Source organism: Paramisgurnus dabryanus, chromosome 10, assembly GCF_030506205.2.
Source record: "Paramisgurnus dabryanus chromosome 10, PD_genome_1.1, whole genome shotgun sequence".
NCBI lineage: Eukaryota > Metazoa > Chordata > Actinopteri > Cypriniformes > Cobitidae > Paramisgurnus > Paramisgurnus dabryanus.
In genome coordinates, this window is record NC_133346.1 from 31,889,648 (window position 1) to 31,904,087 (window position 14,440).

General features: G+C 36.8%; 1 long non-coding RNA gene across 1 annotated transcript; it reads right to left on the minus strand.

The window, feature by feature from the left end:
• Positions 1–10,357: 10,357 nt before the first annotated feature.
• LOC135753681 (uncharacterized) lies at positions 10,358–13,605 on the minus strand. Its single transcript, XR_012337714.1, has 3 exons — positions 13,524–13,605; positions 11,779–11,847; positions 10,358–10,570 (listed from the first exon to the last, which is right to left on the minus strand). It is a non-coding gene; the product is annotated as an uncharacterized lncRNA (long non-coding RNA).
• Positions 13,606–14,440: the final 835 nt, after the last annotated feature.

Sequence of the window (14,440 nt, forward strand, 5' to 3'; positions counted from 1 at the left end):
TACATTGGGGTGGAGCATTAAAGAAAATGCATCCTGGTGCATAAAATGCATAAAAATGATGCAAGAGGTTTGTATCTTCTGCAGTTTGAGTTTCCATTTAAAAAAGACATGTGCCATGTTCTGTAAATGTTTTATTACGCCACCTCAATAGCAACAAACAAGGCTTGATACAGTAGGTTTGTCTACCTGTTTTGAATCTTCTGAACTGCCAACAATCAATCCAAATGTCATTACATGATATTAATTCAACTCTCTACCATGATGAAGACATTTTTTTTTACATAATATTGTTCACCCAAAGCAATAAATATTAAACAAAGACTTTATTTGCGTCTTTATGCTAACCGATTAGCCAGATATGCTCACATTTACAAAGCCAGTTACTAAACCATCAATATCACTTTAAATAGTACAATGCATTGTATTACCATGTAAACTCTGATTGGATGGTCGAGGGTTACTCATGTTTATGTAATGATCTGTTTGAATCAAGATATATCCAAACAGCTTCTTACTAGTTCCTTTTGAGGTTGAAGATATCTCCAAATAAATAAGTACCAGTAGTTATTCTGTTTTTGATATCAACTAATCATTTCTGATCGTATCTATTCCAACAGTGACAAGTATCTTTTTAAATACTAGTAACTAATCATTAGATACAAGTATGTATTATTTAACACGGGTACTTAATCATTAGATACGAGTACCTATTTATAGACACTAGTAGTTATTCATTAAGTACTAGTACTTTTATATTAGACACTAGTGTCTTTTACAATAGGTACTAGTAACATTTTTAATCTTACTAGTCACAATTGTTTTTGTACCTGTCATATGTAATGACTAGTCAAAATGGCCACTGTAGGGTAAAATTTAAAATCTTACTAGTAAAATAAATTATCTTACTAGTTTCTATTAAAAAAGTACTAGTGTGTAATGAATAAGTACTAGTATTTATTGAATAAATACTAGTAGCTAATTAATAAATACCAGTGTCTAATAAATAAGAACAAGTATCTATTTAAAAGGTACTAGTATCTTACGAATAATTACTATTATTTGTTTAATAGGCACTAGTATCTAATAAATAAGTACTAGTATCTAATAGGGGTGACCCCGAATAGTCGAAGATTCGATGCATCGATAGGAGAAGCCTGATTCGACTACCAATCTCATAGTCGAATCGTCGCAGATGTGTTATGAAATGAGGATCAATCAATTTTGTCCGTATGGGTGCACACATTATCTGATTTCACATATAACAGCTTTCTCACAATATATTAATATACTGCATATTATGATAATGCTGCAAATAATATGTGAAGTAGCAGCTTTCAATAAATATTTTTTAAATGCGTTAATAAATCCAACAACCCCTGTGACCGGGCTTCACGTCCATAAGAGGTTTCTATGTTAATAAAGCCTTGCCTCTTTGTTTCGACATTTAAAAGACAAAGCTGGCAAATTAAACTATGACTTTCGTTCTTTTAATAATTTCTATATTTTATTTTATTTATAAATCACTTTGGGTTATCTGATTTAACTATTTGGCTTGTGTTTTGTTTCCGTGCACTTGAGGCATTTTGCATATTTGTTCTTCACTTTGTTACTTCTGACCTTATTTTATTAAAATTTTTTATTAATTATAAACGTAAATTCCGATCTAATTTAAGTATGTAAATTTTGGATAGCTTTTCGTTGTATCGATGTTGCGCTATTGCGTGCTGGCCATGCTTGCGCATGTAATTTAGCCGAACGGGCTAGGTGCTCATGCGTCTCATATTTAGGAGTTCATCAAACTAAACATTAAAAAACGGATGTTTTTCGACGAGTATAAGTTTTTAAAATGTATTTAAAACAGAGTGGTTATATTGTTTATCTTAAAGTGAAACTACAAAACAGGTAAGCCGTTTTTTTATTTCGCTGATGAAACGGAAACTAGTATCTGCACCAAACCTATTTCTGCCTGACACGAATGTCTTTCTTGTGATTTAATATTATGGTCAGTCGGTGTTCACTTTCAAATGATAGCAAAGAGATTCCTGAAATAAATAATATCATCCGGTCTTTCTGTATCTAAAGTGAATACAGAGATGATCAAAGTCAAAGCAAGCAAGCAGGTATTTCTGTGCTAAATAATAACGCGTAGTGTCTATAAAATCATTAATTTCAGTGTTTTTCTTGTTATAAATTAAAGTTTAATGAATTGTATATAAAGATTAGTTTTTATCATTTACAGTCACAATCACAAATTATTTGTCATTTCTCATTTGTCGGGTTTTTTTGGTCATGACTGCTTTGACGCGCTATCTCCAAATTAAATAAAAACACTTAATTGTAGCCGGAGTTTCCAAGGCAGGATCACCTTTGTTATTTTTTTAGGTTTAGTTATCAAATGTATTTTTGTGTGATGTTCTGTAGATCGTGGCTTTAAAATGTTATGAGGAATAATTAAACAAATGTTGCCTTACATTTTACCTTAAAAATATATATATATAAATGCATCCTCAGTTTTGTCTTCGTTTATTACTTGAAAGACAGTTTTGGTCACTTTATCAGACAGTTGTTTATGTGTGCTGCTTGTGAAAGAAAATAAAAGTTACCAATTTGTACCTGGTCTGGCCCCCTCCCAACCCATGCACACAAACATAGATGATTCGACTATCGGTCGACTATGGAAAGATTCGAAAATTCTGATTCGAATATGTAAATCCTTAGTCGAGGACACCCCTAGTATCTAATGAAAAAGAACTAGTATCTAATGAATAGATACTAGTATTTATTGAATATGTACTATCTAATTAATAAGTACTAGTAGTCAGACTCGAGTCATGAATTTGATGACTTCAGACTCGACTCGACAAAATGTACAGAGACTTGGAACTCGACTTGGACTTGAACATCAAGGACTCGTGACTTCACTTGGACTTGCGCCTTATGACTCGAGAAGACTTGCTACTTCACACGAAAAAATGGGGACAAATTTTTTCACACGACTGCGCAGCTCTCAGTGTATCTGCATCTGTGAAAAAAATGTGCATAACCTGCATGCACTGCAGAGAGCACGCGCGCTGCCTAGGGATGGGTATCGTTAAGGTTTTAACGGTATTACTACTCTTACCGGTACTGCTTAACGGTCCGGTGCTTTAACGGTATTCTTATCGGTACTTTGGCCAATGTTAACATTTGATCACGAACCTATGTTCACATGATTAAGTTAATTATGTGTCTGCATTTCATTATAACAAATTAATTTCTGGATATCATTTCTAAATATTATACATATATTTGTTAATGCACCAGCGTGAAAGCTGCAGAAAAAATGCTCTAAATAGGATATTTAGGCTAAATAAATGTTTACATGCTGATTTTTCTTTATTTGGGATTTTAAAAAGAAGTAGAAAATATGTTGAATGCATAACGTTCAACATTTCTCCCAAAAGAAATCAACAGAATTTCAAAGTAAAAAGCAAACTAATTAGGGAGATTGTACATTTATTTTAAATGACGTGAACAATGTTGATTCAACATGATTTTAGCATACATGCCTGACGTTGATGCGGAAACCACCAGAGATGAGCTAGCTAGGCAGTCGAAAAATTTTGCAGGCTGCGACCTTCTAAGGACGTATTTTAAGACCGATTGCGTCACAGCAGCGCGACTTGAGGCTGTGACTTGTGTTAATATTATTCTGTTTATGTTCCGTATTTCTAAGGTTGATTAATTTTATATACTGTTGAATAGTTTAATCTACATCAACGTGTCATATTTTCTAAAATAAATGAATATTTTTCTGATTCCATATTTATTTAAATAAGTCAGAAACATCTCCGCTGTGTCCTGCTGACAGGCGCGGTGGGCGCGTGCAACAGGTGACACAAATTATAGCTCCTCCGAGGTTTAGGCTGTCTCATTTCAGTTCTCTTCGCGGACTTCTGAGGCTGCCACCTTAAAAGACCGAGTGCTCCCCTTTTAAGGTTGTATGCTTAGAAGGTCGGAGCCCTTGAATTGGGACACAGCTTCTTTCTGCACGTAATACACTTTTGAAAGATGCTTTGACAGATTGCTTGTGTTTCCGCCCTTACATGCAAACATCTTGTTGCACTTACCTGTATGACAACGAGCGTTGTCTGCATCAACTCTAGTGAAGTATAACCACACTTTTGAATGTTTTGCTCTATCCGCCATCGTCACTCTTTGTATTAAGCGGGAGTTTTCGTGCTGTTATGCGTGTGTGTGCGCCGCGCTCGTTGTTGTTGTTGTGTTTGACAGACAGACAGCCTCCGCGGCGCGCATGAGAGATCTCGCAGATCTCACAGACAAACGTCTTAATCGCAAATTAGAAATGTTTGGTGAGATAAAATGTGCACGAAAACATTATTAAGCAAGAATACATAGTACATGTATTTTTATTTTTTTTCTCCAGGACCGAAAGCAGAACCGATAGCATCAGATCTTACTGATACTACGGTCTTTCATAATTTAGCCCCGGGGCCAGTTTAATACCGGGTTTCGGTACCCATCCCTAGCGCTGCCTGCACGACAGCCAATCACTGTAGTCTCACATTGGTTTGGATGTTGGGAAAGTACCAGCAGTACAGCTCAGCAGTGGTGTAGCGCAGGTCCACACCTTATACCCACTAGGAATTGTCAAGGAATTCCGTATACCCACTAAAAACAGCGTGAGGATGCGTAACAGCGTGGTTTTGTGACATTTCAAACTTTTAGTCATTGTGAAGCGCCGACCAGGATGCTACACTTGCTAATTTTAAGGGTTGAAATGCATATACATATTAGGCTATATATTTGGTGTGTTTGACTTCCTGTCGGACTGCGCAATCCGATCGGCATATGAAATTACTATAGCGGAGCAGACCGATGTGGCGCCAGAAGAATGCACAGGCGAGTGACCGCAAAGTACCGCGAGAGTGATTCCAGTTATCAAATGAAGAAATCTGCTTTGAATCGCTCTCGCGGTACTTTGACATCACCAAGAGGTCTGGTTGGCTCCAAATGAAGTCGAACCTGCAGTGTAGCTGCTCACGCGACACTGTAAACAAACAGACCATGTGGAGAATTGAATGAGTGGATGAGTGCTGTAATATAAAATCCGGAGAGTTATCAACGCACATGTGAGTAAACAACATTTAAATCATCAGTCCAGTTTATTACTTTATCTGGAGGTAAGGCTCCAAATGCAATAAAATAAGCCCATGATTATATCCTGATGGTTTTTAGCCGCCTTCAGCATGTTTGCTTGTGCTTCACAGTGTTAAACTTTCCTCCTCTGTGTTCATTTATATATCTACGTTCAAGATGTATATGATCTTAAACTTCTGTTTGGTTTGGGTGTCTAATATTAGGCAACATGATAATCTTGTAATAATAATTAAGTAAAAGCCTATTTTCAGCTTTAGACAATGCTTGTATTATATGCAAATAAGATTATGGGTATAATATATTTTTAAGTATATGTCCAAAACTCAAAATATTAAGTAATGTTTACATCATTAAGACAATATCTGGGATAACAGTGTAGCATACTTTGAAAATAAATCAATTCAAGCTACAATTTAAGAGTTTGTAATTTGGCTATCCTGATACCAGAGAGTTTATTAAAATCAAAGTTTAAAACCTCTCAGAATGTCACCTAAGTAAAACTCCCCCAGCTGCTACCCTGATTTGCATTTGTATAGCTCACAGCATGTTCATTTACATGTTAAAGCCTCCCCTAGAATTAGGGGAAGGGGGGACAACTTCAGAGCAAGACCCACGTCAACTTCTGACAACTTACGGCAGTTTTCGGTGTTGGCTGCAAATTGTCGTGCGCAGTCGTATACTTGGAGTTTTACAACAATCTACAGTGCCACATTCTGACGAAAATTCCACTTTTCATGCAGTGGTATGTGTTCATTGTTCGGTCATAGTTTCTTCAAAATTAGGTTCTATTTTAGTGTTTTTAATAAAAATATTTTTGTTTTCAACATGACGTGTACCCCGCCCGCCCCTTTGATTGCCCCGCCCACAGTTAATCGAGTACTCGTTCTTCAGACCTATGGATTAATCAAAATAAAAAAAATGACATTAATGCACATCCCTACAAGTAACCTTTTGCTTTACCTTTCTAGTTCACCTGCTGGGGGGAGGTTCTCATCAAGTAGCTGTACCCTTGAGTGGGGGAGTGTGAGGATACCTTTGATAAAAGCCAGGCCCAGGAGACCCTGTGGCGAAGGACGACTGCCCTGTTTTTAGAGACTGTTAACTTTGATAAATTCTTGGTTTTAACCAATTCTGTGGGCCTCTGAACTTTATTGGTGGGTGTGGTCTGCTCCTCAGGGTAGTAGGTTGTGGTGGTCGCTTTATAGCGGGCCGCTGAGGTCACAGTCTCCTCTGGATTCAGCCATTTGGAGGTTGTATACAGATACCTTTTGTCAGGGTTTGACACCATCTTAAGTCCTATTGGGACAGGATTAGTTTTACAGGGGGACATCTGAGAAAATCGTGCTTCTCAGAGGTCCTCTGTGGTTTTAATCCCGTCCGAATCGGCCATGTCTGTTTTTCTCTCAGATGTTTTCTGTAAAAATTCCAGAGCATTTTACCTACTGTTTTTTGCAGAACTCAGAGGTCCTCTGAGAAATTTTATCCAGTCCAGATGCAAATGTCTGTTTGCGGCAAAATATTTTGAAAACACGATTCTTTTCATGTTCTGGCCAATGTGATCTGCCTTACTAATGCGCGTATAGACCGTTTCATGTCGCAGGAGAATTTGCAGTTCGCACTGCGCATGTCAGGGTCAGAAAAGTCATTCTATCAAGTTGAGTTGCGTATTGTTCAGTTGAATCCAAAGAGTATTGTCACCTACTTGTTGCATCGTTGGCTGTGAAAATTGCACCAGCTCTGCTGTTAAGTTTATCAGTATTCCTGCAGGATCTCATCCATTAAAAAAAATAGGCGACATCTGTGGTTGCAAGCAATTAAACGTGCAGACTGGGACAATGCAAAGATCAAAGAGGCTTGTGTTTGTAGTGCTCACTTCATTTTAGGTAAGTCATCATTTATCAGCCCTGTTAGATTAAATTAGAAATCCTGTATTGTATGATTAGTTTTTATTAGCCGCGCCATTTTTCTGACCCCTTGCTGCGCATACACCCAACCTAGGCGTTCGATTTTTACAAACATTGAAGGGGTCTATATTGTACTTCCTGAGTCCGATTCATTCAGATATGTTTTTTTTTCATTCTGCGAAATAAAATATTCAAATCAAGATGAGACGAATATCATACACTAAGACTGTAATATCAGTAACTTTATAAGGTAAGAAACTCAACTCCGGAATGGTAATGATAATTAATAAAGATAATATTGTTATTAATCATTATTTCTTAATTTCTTTGGGTTTATTATAAGGAGACAGTTATATAAAACATGTAGGCTACTTTAGTAGGATTGCATTGGCTGTTTTCACGTTTCTTTTTCTCCCTGAACTGTTTTAATACACATTTTTTAATACACATGAATGCTTAAAAATGTTTTCTCGTTTGTTTATCTGCTTATGTTCTCATGAAACGAAATGTGTGTATGTTATATGGCCAAACAGTCCAGTTTCAAAACATACTCTGATAAATGATGAGAAATGTTGTTTTGTAGGTTCATAGCTCATTAACTCTTTCCCCGCCATTGATGAGATATCTCGTCAATTAAGAGAAAACGCTTCCCCGCCAATGACGAGATTTTCCGTCTTTCCGCAATACCGCTATTATCCACCAGGTGGCGCCCTTCCGCAACTTTTTAAAACCGGAAGTATTGCCCTATGGCAAGCTGCTGCATGTCCGTGTCTGTTTTAAAGATCGCTCTGAATCAGATCTCTATGAAAAGTCCGTCACAAAAATGGAATTATCTCTGCTTTTTGCTCAAAATATGGTGTTTTTGCAAAAACCTACCCATATTCAAAAGCTGATTGCAAAAGAACCACTAAAGGTAGGATGAAACGGTTTTTTTTTGTTTGAAAGCAGAGGGTCTGTTCTTTCATTTGGTATATTGTATGTTTATATATTTAAAGAAGAACATTTTCTGGAAGGCATTAAACTTTGGTGAAAATCATGAAAAACGCTGGCGCTGGCTGGCAACTTTTTTTAAAAACACTGGCGGTGAAAGAGTTAACCACTTCTCCTGCCCTGACTGCAGCTGGGAGAGACTCTGCTCTGCTGCGCGAGGACTAGACCACCTGTGAGTGTTTTGGGACGGGGGTGGAGCCCACAGAAGCAGCGGCAGCTGCTCATTGAGAAGAGTGAATGTCACGTAAAACATCTCCAAAAGTCTCTAAACAACGGCAGAAAAAGTCGCTATATTTGTCGCTAGTCGCTGTTTTGAAAATAAGTTGCTAAAGGGGTCTGAGCACCTAGTTGGCAACACTGCCGAATAGTGCTTTACACTTGGATGTTCTTTTTCACGTTTTCTAGGTTGATGAAACTGAAACATGGAAAAAGTCTGAAAAGTATTTTGCACGCACATTTCAACATGCTTTTTTATAAAAAAAAAAGTCAGACAATAGAAGAAAGACAAATGAGGAGGACTGAAGAACCAGCTGATGGAATTCCACTAAAATTTACTTTCCCAGATGGTACAGTAAAAATCAGAAGGTTCCTAACATCGTATCAAATGCAGGAAAAAGCTGTTGGAATAATTAAAACAATGACATTCTTTTACATGATTTATGTACATTTTTAGAGGTAAATTAAATTATTCAATTCTATAAGGTAAATGAAAATTAGCAGTTTGCTTCAATAGTCTGTGGTAATTTCCTGAATTACAGTAATAAGAAAAAAAGGTAGAAACTAAAAGTACATACTGTAATTCAAACAAATATTTGAATGTGAATGTTTGTTTATTCGGTTACTAAACATAGAACAAAATATATGTACAGAAAAGTCATTACAGACAGACTGAAGCCGCGGCTTATTGTGCCTACCCTATTTACAAAACAACATCTACCCATCAAAGTTAAACATAAACAAAACCTGCATAAACATATCTATTCATATTTGAGGGGCTAAACAAGACACCTGCTTAGCCTTTCAGCTGAAATTGCAATCAGCAGTGTTTAAAAAGCCACAAGGCTGTGTGGTTCACAGTTTTGACAGCAGTGTGTTAGCATTTGAACAAAGTGCTGTAAATCCACAGTGTTGTGCAGGTTGTGGTTAAAGTCATGGGATAAGTGTGTGAAGTTTTGAAAACTGTGTTCAAACAATGAAAAATTAACTAGAGTTTGGTCCACACGAACTGCTGCTGTGCAGACTGTACCCAGACAGCACACATACATCTGGCCGACGTTGTGCCGACTTTCAAAGTTCCATCGGCAAGATGTCGCTCAGGGAGCGGTTTATCTTTGGGAAGATGTCGTCTAGATGTCGGCATCTCGTCGCAAATGCCCTCGGGCCGATGTTTAAACGATACAATTTCAGCCGCTCTGCACAGGCTTTACCGGGCATTTATTTATTAATGTAAACCTTTATTCATTCACACTTATTCAGAATAATGTGCTTCTGTGCAAAAATAACTAAAAACAAGTACACCACTGTCAATAACCGTAGCAAATTTATTCATTTGACAAATATAACACATAAACAACTTTGAAAACTCAGTAACAGAATATTTAGATGTGTCACACATAAATTACATATTCTGTTACTATTATACACTGCTATATACTACTGTGTTAACATTTTGAAACACTTAACTAAAATACTTATTTTACACTTCAAAATAATATACTCTTAAGGTATATGATTCAATTACGTTTGTGGACAAAAATATAGTCTCAACATATCCATTTATTTCAATTGAGAACTAAAATTTAATTTAAAACTTTTTTTTCAAATTACTTGGACAAAATGATAAAATAAACAAGTAATTCAAGCCCATAATACATGGAAATTTCTTTGAAAATATCTCAGGGTGAGATCTCAAATTACTGAAAAAACCCAAGGGTATATATATTTCAAATTCTAGGCAAAGGGTGGCTGCATTTGAAATGCTAAAATATAACAGTTTGGATTTCAGAAGTTTTAGTCTCAAGATAATTCACATATGTTGTACAAATGGGACACGGCCTGTGAAAACCCAGAAAAGTATTTCTTTGTGACTTACTGTTTTCTACATAAAATCATCCTACACAATTCAGAAAACATTCTCTGAAAATATAATCTTTACATCTTCAATACTGACTGAGTAAGGTCATGCCAAAGACTGAACTCAATGTTAAATCAAAAAATTCAAACTTTAGATGTCATTAGATGTTAAGACAGTAGCCTGGATTTCATATACAGGTCACATATTTATGTATCTTAGAAATATATTGTAAATAATAATGTGCATGTACATAACAAAAACATTTAATCATAAAACATTCTCGTCAGGTCTTCTGTCTTTGTTTCCTACACTTGTCTCTGCAAGCAGTGCCTTTAGAGGTTCCTCTTTGTTGCCTTTGTTTCCTGTCCCGAACACCGCCTTTTAAACATCTGGACACCACTTCTTCCTCACCATGCCTCTCTCTTTGTTGCTTTAGGATCACCTAAATGAAACATCCAACAAAAAATTATTAATTATACAATCACATTTTTATACTTAAATTAAGGTGCCTATGACAAACATGAACAATCGTGTATATTGGATAGATAATCAAAAAGTGTACCCACAAAGCATACAGTACTTTATGTAAGCATATAAAACATCTGGTCTACAGCGTTGTTGCATTCCTGAATGTGTCTGGCTGTGCATTATAAACAGTGTTAATTCTTCTTTGCATCCTCAGCTATACTTAAAATGAGTGCTATAGGAGGAATTAATGCAAATGTCTTGAAAATTATACATTTTATTGTTAGAGATATCTAAAGATAACAGTCACCCACTTGCTCACCACCAAACTGTGTTGAACAAGTGCTTGCATCAGTGTTCGTGTAATCAAGTAAAGTATAACCTTATTCACACAGCACTTTGGTCCCAGAAAATATCCGTAAAATTGGCAGAAAGGCATTTGTGTGAACGCAAACATGTGCCATAGATGTTCTGGGATTGTTCCAGGAAAGAGGACCTAGTAACATTACCGTAAGATACCTGGAAAGCCCTCTTTGTGAATGAGATGCAGAAACAATGGCGTAGTTTGGAAGTTATGGTTCAGCTCTTTAAAACAAGGGTTTTACAAAGGTCGGCAAACTGGACTGAAGCAGAGATCAGGGAGCTTGTCACTATCTACGCTGAAGCAGAGATCATTTAGCAGCATAACAGTTCTAGCACATCAGGTGCTCACATGAGCTTATATTAAACAAAATACATGTGCGTCATCGCACCAAGATATACCGTTCACCTCTTTAAAATGGGGGTTTAAATGAACATTTACATTCACGATGAGAAATGTCTGCAAACTGGACTAGGACAGAGTTCAGGGAGTTTCAAATATCCACTCTGAAATTGCGTTAATTCATGCACATACAGCGCATCACTCATTCCATTATAGTCTTATCATTAACAAAAATGCAGTCTTCTGCAGAGAGAAATAACCAATAATAATAAACCTTCAGACACTGCGGATAAAATCTATCAAGTGCAGGACTTTAAACCCATCATGTGTCTTTACGGCATAAACACAGATTCCAGAAAATCATTGGCAGTGTGAATGAACCAAAAATCAAATGGTCCTGGACCAAGTTTAAGTATAATATTAATGTGCCCTTCTTCAATGTATCGTGCCTAACAGATACCAAGTAGCAAAGTTTGTCTCACCTGTGGGCCACAACACTTAGTTCTGTCCTAGTATACGCCTTAGTCCTCGGTCTAGATCTCACCCAAACACTGTAAACGGAGCAGAACAGAAATGTTCATTTGTAAGTAGAAATGATAAGTGGCCCAGATTTGTTCCAGAATGTATTAAATGAAATTAACATGGCCTGCGCTTTGTCTAAGATAAAGGATAAAATGCACCGTAAATAAAAGACATTTTAAAAGGGTTGAGTTGTCTGAACCAAGTAATCTTGTTGCTTTGACGTCGTTGTTTTAGTTTATCTTTACCCTTCTGTTTGTTAACAGCACACATCATCAGTAATGTTCAATTATCACTTTATGCATTACTTTATTATTTTATTAATGTTAAACACACCTTCAGGATCGTCAGTGTACTTAAAGGCTCTCTAAGCGAATCTGCGAGACGTTAGTTATTTATTGTTGACATTTGAATTGTTTTCAAACAGACGGAGCGCAGCTAACTCCTCCACCTCCCCCTCCCTTCCGTGCTTTCATGAACGCGCCCAACCCCCAAATCCTTCTTGTCGTTTATTGGCTGGAATACTTTGTTATGGTTTCTGTTAGTAGGTTTGGCCACTGTGTTGTTATTGCCGTTTGTGAAGCCTGGGCTGTCTACAGAGATCGCGTTTATTTACAGTTTGATCAGCGGACAGGCAGCAAGCAGATAGTGAGGAGATGTTTCCGGTATGTAACAAAAAATGTTTTATGGTCTTAAACGCTTCAATTCGCTTAGAGCATCTTTAAATAGATAAGACTGAGCAGTGTTGATTTACCACCAGGGATTTTGATCTGTAACTGAATTCAGTCAAAGCAACAAGATGACTGTCTGATGACTCGAATGAGTTAAAGGATTACTCCTCCCACCAAAATGAAAATTGACTGATTATTTACTATCATGTCATCCAAGAAGTTATCTATTACTTTTTTAACAGAACACAATCAGAGTTATATTAAATAATTTCCTGGTTCTTTACATTAATATATTTTATTTATATTTTTTGCTTTATAATGGCATTGACTGGGATCAATGTTTTTCAAAGCTCAAAAGTATATCCATCCATCATTAAAGTAATCCATATGTAACCCAGGGGTTTAATAAATGTCCTCCGAAGCGAAACAATACGTTTGTGAGAAAAACTATTCATATTTATAGCTTTTTATGATAGAGACAAGACATTTACAAAGTTAAAAAGACAATTTAAATATGGCAGCACGTGTTATCGCATTGGATGTTATGCATCTCATGACTAGTCGTAATATGAATTGTGATGAAACACAGTAGAGACACACGTGAGAAACAATGCGATTGAGTTGTTGTAGTCTGTTTACATTACATATGCATCGTAACTCGCTTAAAATATAAAGTTTTTCTCACAAGCCTATCATTTTGCATCAGAAGCCCCACTGGGTTATATATGGATCACTTTAATGATGAATGGATGCACTTTTGGAACTTCAAAACATTGATGCCCAGTCAATGCCATTATTAAGCATTGAAGAACCAGGACCAGTGGCGGACAATGACTTATTTTCCGAGGGCACACAATGCGAAGCTCATCCCAACATGTATGTAGCCCGTCATGTGTGTGGTTTGTCATTTTAAAATATGTGTTAGGCGTATCGCATAAAACCCATGTGAATCACGTGTCATGTCAAAATAAGTGCCTGCTGCACACATGTCTGAAAGGTTTATGATGAAAGATACCTTCATTATCTTATTTACTCACCTTCATGTTGTTATAAACTTGCCAAAAATTCTTTAATCTGATAAATGATGTCAATCATACAGTTGATGGTACCCATTGACTTCCATAATAGGAAAAATACATTTTATTGAAGTAAATGAGCAGCTGTGTACTTAACAGAGATGGGACCAAGTCACACATGTGCAAGTCTCAAGTAAGTCTCAAGTCTGAACCTTTAAGTCTCAAGTAAGTCCCAAGTATTTTTTTTCTTGGGCAAGTCAAGTCAAGTCGAGTCACAGGCTATGTCAAGTCAAGTCAAGTCCTGTAGTAAGTCAAGTCAAGTCCAAGTCAAGTCACCTTATTATTGTAATTTTACCTGCTGAATCTGATCTTAATAAAGATATAAAGATATAAAGAAATACTTATTCAGTAAAATACATCATGGAATCAAACAAAATTGTAATCTCTTCCGTTCACGTGCCTACATTTGAAATAACGAACTTGAGCGCGCAAAAGACGTGATATGTAAACCGGCCCTAACATTGTAGAATCCAGTAATTTTTCTCTGTGTGTGTTCAGGTGGCAAACTTAGACACAGTAGCCAAGTCTCGTACCGCTCAGATCAAGGGAAGTATTTAAAAAAAAAAAAAAAAAACATTTTTCCCCAACACGGTATGATGAGGGTTAATGGCTACTTTAGCTATTACATTAGCTAACTACCAACTAACCTTCAAATGACGGACGAAATTGGAGGTTGTCATCTGGCTGCCCGTGATTTTAATGTTGCATGTCTTGCAACGCACTGTTTGTCTTTTGCCATCGTGTTGAAGCTGAAAGCGATGACCCCCGCTACCCCTCCGGCTGACATGTTGATATCTGTTCTAAGTGGGCGTGGTGTGCCTAAGGTACGAGAGGGCATGACTGATGATAGTGTCGTGATTCAGTCATGACAACGCCAT